A 7,544-nucleotide genomic window follows, 5' to 3' on the forward strand; every position below is an offset into this window, starting at 1 on the left:
ACGCTGGGAGGGGGGGCGCTGACGGGGGGGCAGACGCGGGTGCTGACTGAGCTGCTGACTGAGCCAACAGCATTTGCTGCAGACGCCGTTTGGGCTGCAGAGACTTCAGCGGGTTGAACCTGAGAAGAGAACCAGAGAGAGAACCAGAGCTGTGCCCCAAGGCAGAACCAGAGAGAACCAGAGCTGTGCCCCAAGGCAGAACCAGAGAGGGAACCAGAGGGAACCAGAGCTGTGCCCCAAGGCAGAACCAGAGAGGGAACCAGAGCTGTGCCCCAAGGCAGAACCAGAGAGGGAACCAGAGGGAACCAGAGCTGTGCCCCAAGGCAGAACCAGAGAGGGAACCAGAGCTGTGCCCCAAGGCCCATGTGCAGTCTGCACTGCTCCGTGACATGGACTAGAGTTAGAGGAACACAGCTACTCCATTTACTGAAGCACTTGTGGTGCTGCTTCTACCATACCAGAATATGTTTATCTCTAGTCATTTGTTTATCTCTAGTGTTACCAAACCAAGGCTCGTAGTTGGCGTGGTAACATAAATGGGAGACCAAACGAGGATAAAGTATTTACAAAAGTAATTTATTAACGTAAATAAGTAAATAATAGAAGTAAGCTAGTCAATATAAATGTAGTGGTGAGAAGGATAGAATGTGGTGCGAATCAGTCAAGTGTAATTAATAATCCAACACAACAAAAGCGACGCCTGCAGAGAGGGGCCTCTGCCCCTGCGAGGTAGCCCTATATAGGTGCAGGTCCATCAAGTTGATTGGGGCACTTGACCGGGACACCTGCACTACTCCCAACCTGCGACACAAACAAGAACAGCCCAGCAGGAGGCAGTAACGGGCGAGCCCGTAACACTAGTCATTTGTAGAGATGTCCGATAATATCGGCCCACCGATATTATCGGCCCGATATTAGCATAAAAATGTAATATCTGTTAATATCGTTATCGGATTTTTTTTGCCTTAAAACCGATAAAATAATGCTTGCGTTACACCCAAATAGTGCCTATGCGCTCCTGAAGCGTTTACCGGCGCACAGATGATGACCTTATCAAGCTGCGTCTTGAAGCATACAAACAAGCGTGGATGGCTGCAGTAACAAACTTGCTTGCTCTGTTTCAACATTATGTCTGTGGTTTGGAATTGGCCATGGCCGTCGTAGCCCCTTGAGTTGGCCGTGACGCCCCTTTGAAAATCAGAGGTTTACAGGCCACAATGGCCTTGGTGCCCCCTTCTTTAAATATTCTGCTTTGCGTCCTACTAATAGCGATATATATTTAGCCTATGGCCAAATTACGCAGTGGAGAAAGTGACAGCGCAAGAAAGTGCGTCCAAATTAACCCATTCTTCTCAGTTGAACTACTCGCGAAGTAGCCTACTCCTCACACAGACATCACAAGTATCACATGAAAGAGCTTTTTCTCAGCTTTTAAACGATGTTAGCCGCTAATTGCTGTGGTGAACGGTTCGCGAGAAAAGTAAATAATATCATTCAATCATAAATTCTACTGAAGGTTTTGCGTCCATCTCCCTACCCATTCATCTCGGTGGAATACTTCAGAACCCTTCGTTTAACATATGACAAACCATATATCAGAATAAACAGCAGACCTTACCGAACAGAAAGGTGTAAATCAGTCCCCTGTACAGTTAGCCGTTCCAGACTAATCCCGTTTTGAATTTGCAGTAAATTTCAACATACATGGATGTCTCCAAATTTGGGATTTAAGTTTTACACTGTGTTTAAATTGTTCCACATTATTTCATAACGGGCCAAATACAAAACAAATATTACAAATGTCGCCTAGATATCGGTAAATCAGAGGACAGCTGACTGTAAGAGTTTGTGAAAGTAGCCTTAATGATCACAAAATGCTAAGCATGCATCTAGGCTATTTGAGTTTCTTAAAGCTGAGCTGTGTTTAAATTGTTCAATACATGATTTCATAACAGGCCAAATATAAAATAAATGTTAAATATAGCCTAGATATCTGAAAATATTAGATGATCAGATGATTTACAGTTATATGTAATATGTCATGTTTTATGTTTTTGTATACAGTGATGCAGGTCTACTGCAGTGAATACAACTTTGATCATTTTTATATGCTACTACTGTATAGTTAACTTTGGCCTTGGTGCCCTGACATGTGGCCTTTGTGCCCCCCACCAAATATGCCCAACTGAAGGCCAAGTGGCCTTGCCCCTAAAATGGTGAAATTCCAAGCCTGATTGTGGGTATGGCCCGTTATGTACTTCACCTCAAGCCTGAAGTATTTTTTGTAGCTCAAACAAATGATTTCAAAATTGTGCAGTATAGTTGCCACATTGTAATTGACTCATATTTGTGCATTCATTCAATTAAGGTGATTGAGTTTTAGTTAAAGAAACAGTTCATGAAGCATCCTACAAATGCAGGCTCATTTAACACAGAAAAAGGGTAGCCTGTCATACACTATGCCTGTTATTTTAGTTGGCTTTACATTCTGCTATGTTGCACATAGTTGTTCAGGTACAATGTTTTATCATTTGTGAAGAAGTCAAATTTGCCCTATTTGTTGTGGGCATTGTCAAGATTATCTCAGGGAGAGTGTAATCCAAACTGTTGTTTGAGACAATTAAAAAATAAAAAATAAACATGGCACTTTTTCCCTAAATTAAGTCTTATTTTGCACAGACAATGTTAACATTTGGAAAGCCTTGTTGCATTCACGAATGCATCCAGTGGGGCATCACAATAACATTAAGCATGTTGTGTTAATTCCACAACAGGAGATATGTGATGTTACCTAAATTAGTTTTGAGGAAAAATAACCCACATATCGACATCGGTATCGGCTGATATCGGAATCGAAAGTTGAGAGTTGGACAATATCGGCATATCGGATATCGGCAAAAAAGCCAATATCGGACATCCCTAGTCATTTGTTTATCTCTAGTCATTTGTTTTCGGAACAGTAAGTCACACTGGAGAATTAGCTTCTTCCACCTAAAATCTTATTCTTAACAACATAACCTACTGCTTTTCGTTTGTGGTATGTACAACATTTCGGTTGTGGTATGTGCATATGTTGAATTCACTGCACTAAGTTCAAATGCACAAGGCAGTAATCAATTTATTATGCTACAATCTATTGGATGGATATATTGGTATGTTCTATACCGTTTAATTTATTATGCTATAATCTATTGGATGTGTATATTGGTATGTTCTATACCGATTATTTTTAGTGTGTCACAAAATAAATTGTGGAAAGAACCCAAAGGCAACCATTTTGTCATAGCTCAGATGAAGGCATCAAGCTGAAGCGGGTAAGCATTTGTAAAGAAACGTAAAGCCTGGTGTTCTCATTTCTGAAGGCACCAGAGAAACAGCCAGTTCTACTCCCTCTCAGCCCTTGCAATGTGTTTTGGCTGAGTATCAGACTGTGTTCATAGACAGCGGTTAGGCTATCAGAAGTTTTCCTGAACCCATACATCTTTACAGAAACAGGGCTGGTTTTAATGCAGTGCCACCTGAGGTCCAAAAGATCACGGCCATCCAATATTGTTTTTCAGCTCCCTTTTTTGGAAAGATTTCTCTGGATTCTCTGGAACAGTGAACATTCTGGAGAGCAGGGGGCAACTGTAGTCAAAACAAATACATTAAACACCTGGGTTTCAGCTTCATTACAAACACATTAAACATCTGGCTTTCAGCTTCATTACAAACACATTAAACACCTGGGTTTCAGCTTCATTATAAACACATTAAACACCTGGGTTTCAGCTTCATTACAAACACATTAAACATCTGGCCTTCAGCTTCATTAGAAACACAACATCTGATGTTAAATGCAACATCATCATCATCTACTGCATCTACATCATCTTCATCTACAATCACATGAATAGTGATGTGCCATGAATGGCAGAATACATCACAACTAAAAGGATCAGATCTCTTGGGATCACAACTAAAAGGATCAGATCTCTTGGAGATTTATCATCACCACTAAAAGGATCAGATCTCTTGGGATCACCACTAAAAGGATCAGATCTCTTGGAGATTTATCATCACCACTAAAAGGATCAGATCACAAATAAAAGGATCAGATCTCTTGGAGATGTATCATCACAACTAAAAGGATCAGATCTCTTGGAGATTTCCCAAATGGCTACTGAGAGGGGCGGCAATAAACAAGAAAAACTTAATTGCATGAATGTCCCTCTAACTGCTGATACAACCATGACCCGTGAGAAATGGGTTTCTACTTCTAGAGGCGATGTCCATGGCCTCCCCCAGCAGAGTTAGCCAGGCTAACAACGGGGCAAAATCAAGCTTGGTCACACAGGGAGGGACATGGATGTAGATAGAGAAGCTGACACAGAGGCCACTGCAGAGAGGTGATAGTTAGTGTTCGTGTACACAGCACAAGAGAGGTGATAGTTAGTGTTCGTGTACATAGCTGCACAAGAGAGGTGATAGTTAGTGTTCGTGTACACAGCACAAGAGAGGTGATAGTTAGTGTTCGTGTACACAGCACAAGAGAGGTGATAGTTAGTGTTCGTGTACACAGCACAAGAGAGGTGATAGTTAGTGTTCGTGTACATAGCTGCACAAGAGAGGTGATAGTTAGTGTTCGTGTACACAGCACAAGAGAGGTGATAGTTAGTGTTCGTGTACATAGCTGCACAAGAGAGGTGATAGTTAGTGTTCGTGTACACAGCACAAGAGAGGTGATAGTTAGTGTTCGTGTACACAGCACAAGAGAGGTGATAGTTAGTGTTCGTGTACATAGCTGCACAAGAGAGGTGATAGTTAGTGTTCGTGTACACAGCACAAGAGAGGTGATAGTTAGTGTTCGTGTACATAGCTGCACAAGAGAGGTGATAGTTAGTGTTCGTGTACACAGCACAAGAGAGGTGATAGTTAGTGTTCGTGTACACAGCACAAGAGAGGTGATAGTTAGTGTTCGTGTACACAGCACAAGAGAGGTGATAGTTAGTGTTCGTGTACATAGCTGCACAAGAGAGGTGATAGTTAGTGTTCGTGTACACCAGAGATGTTCACAAGTCATTTTTTGGAAGTCCAAGTCAAGTCTCAAGTCTTTGAGCTCGAGTCCAAGTCAAGTCTCAAGTCTTTGAGGGCAAGGTCAAGTCAAGTCTCAAGTCTTTGAGGGCAAGGTCAAGTCAAGTTTCAAGTCTTTTGTCACGAGTCCAAGTCAAGTCTCAAGTCTTTGGCCATCTGATTTCTCCCTAACACTCTATTGTTAAATCTTGTGTAGCTACCATCCATACAGTACAGTATCAAAATCAGTTGATAATTTCATGGGGTTTCTGCCTGCTCTGCAATGTGATGAAACACAAATTAAGAACTCTGTTTATTTTGCTTGCCACTCATAAAATCTGCATGATACAACTGACATATGTGTATTGTTTTGGGGGGAAATGATTCTAACACTGCAATGTGCAAGCTTGGAATTTCATAATGTTGGGGGCAAGGCCACTTGGCCTTCAGTTGGGCATATTTGGCGGTGAGCAGAAGGGCCACACACCAGGGCACCAAGGCCAAACTTAACTATACAGTATTCTACATAGAAATGATCAAAGTTGTATTTAGCCTTTTCACAGCAGTATACCTGCATCACTATAGCCTGACTAGCGCCAACACTTCTCAATGAGACGTGGTCTGGGAACCAAGCGTTAATTTTCTCGTATTTGAAAAAAATGCCCAGATCCGTTTATTGGGTGCCACGGATGTCTATCAAATGCGTCTGTGCATAGCTCATCATCGTCTTGCTTTCCCCCTTGTTCTGTGATTGGTCCCCTATCTCAGGCGAAAATTTGCTCCATGGTCTCCAGGCTGCCTTAGCAGCGTGAATCAAATCGCGCGCAAGGCAGCATGGGAACACCCAGGCTAGCATCACTATGAAACATGACAAAAACATGAAACATGAAACATGACATATTACATAGATCATGATCAAAATCATCTGATTTGAATATTTGCAGATATCTAGGCTATATTTAACATTTATTTTCTATTTGGCCGGTTATGAAATCATGTATTGAACAATTTAAGCATAGCCTAGCTTTAAGAAACTCAAGTAGCCTACATGCATGCTTAACATTTGTGATCATTGGCTACTTTGACAAACTCTTAGTCAGCTGTATATCCTCTGATTTTATTTACAGATATCTAGGCGATATTTGTAACATTTGTTTTGAATTTGGCCTGTTATGAAATAATGTACTGAACAATTTAAACACATTGTGACTGAAATTTAAAGCCCAGAGTTGGAGACATACATGTAGAAATTTACTGCAAATTCAAAACTGGATTACACTGGAATGGTAGCCTGACGAGTGTCTAGATTTCTAGGCTACTGGAATATGATAAAAGGCTGCTTCGCGAGTAGTTCAACAGAGAAGAATGGGTGAATTTGGACGCACTTTCTTTCTTGCCTGCGCTGTCACTTTCTCCCCTGCGTAAAAGACAAAATTAATTTGCACTGTGGATGCTAAGATTATTTTGACAGGCTATAGGCTAAATAAAAATTGCTATTAGTCGGATTCAAAGCAGAATATTGAAAAAAGGGGGCACCAAGGCCACATTGACCTGCGAACCTCCGATTTTCAAAGGGGCATCACGGACAATGCAAGGGGCAATGACGGACATGGCTGTCGTGGCTGCCGTGAAATTCCAACCATGGCAACTTCGATCATATTTTTTTCTGAAATAAAATGTGGGCAGCCAAGAGTGGATGTGAAACTGCTTTAATGGAGTAAGCTTAATTTTCTTTACATCCAGAACTTACATTGGGTCTCCTCATTGGGAACATTGTATAGTCTAATGCTAATACATCCCTCTAGCCCTCGGACCTTGTAAAATATTAACCTAAGTCTGTCACATCATATGGCCAACTATAAATATGCAATCTTCCTGTTCCCAGCATTAGCATAACACTTGATTTTTGATGTGAGTCACCTGTGACGATAAATTGTATGCTAAGTTTAACGTCTCTTTCACATCAGTTTTGAGATTTTTGAGATGGCTGATGAAATTTGACATTGTTGAACCGACATCATTATCCTATTGTCATACACCTTGCATGTAGCCGTTCCCTTATTTTCACTGTGCAAGTTATTGTAACCTAAAAAAGTAGCCTAATGACAAAAAACGCAAAACTCCGGGAGGACTTGGTGTCGCCATGGTCAGTGCATGTTTGATCTGTGAGTGCGCGCACATAGCGCAATGTACATGAATACATTTACATTTAAAAAAGCAATAATTGCATGAAATACAGGTTGTTCACGACTCACGACTCGAGTCCCCATCTCTGGTGTACACAGCTGCACAAGAGAGGTGATAGTTAGTGTTCGTGTACACAGCTGCACAAGAGAGGTGATAGTTAGTGTTCGTCTACACAGCTGCACAAGAGAGGTGATAGTTAGTGTTCGTGTACACAGCTGCACAAGAGAGGTGATAGTTAGTGTTCGTGTACACAGCACAAGAGAGGTGATAGTTAGTGTTCGTCTACACAGCTGCACAAGAGAGGT

Source organism: Alosa pseudoharengus, unplaced genomic scaffold (assembly GCF_046254945.1).
Source record: "Alosa pseudoharengus isolate Yale_2024_CS ecotype anadromous, Long Island Sound unplaced genomic scaffold, YU_APseudo_1.1 YU_APseudo_1.1_scf_9, whole genome shotgun sequence".
In the NCBI taxonomy this organism is placed as follows: domain Eukaryota; kingdom Metazoa; phylum Chordata; class Actinopteri; order Clupeiformes; family Clupeidae; genus Alosa; species Alosa pseudoharengus.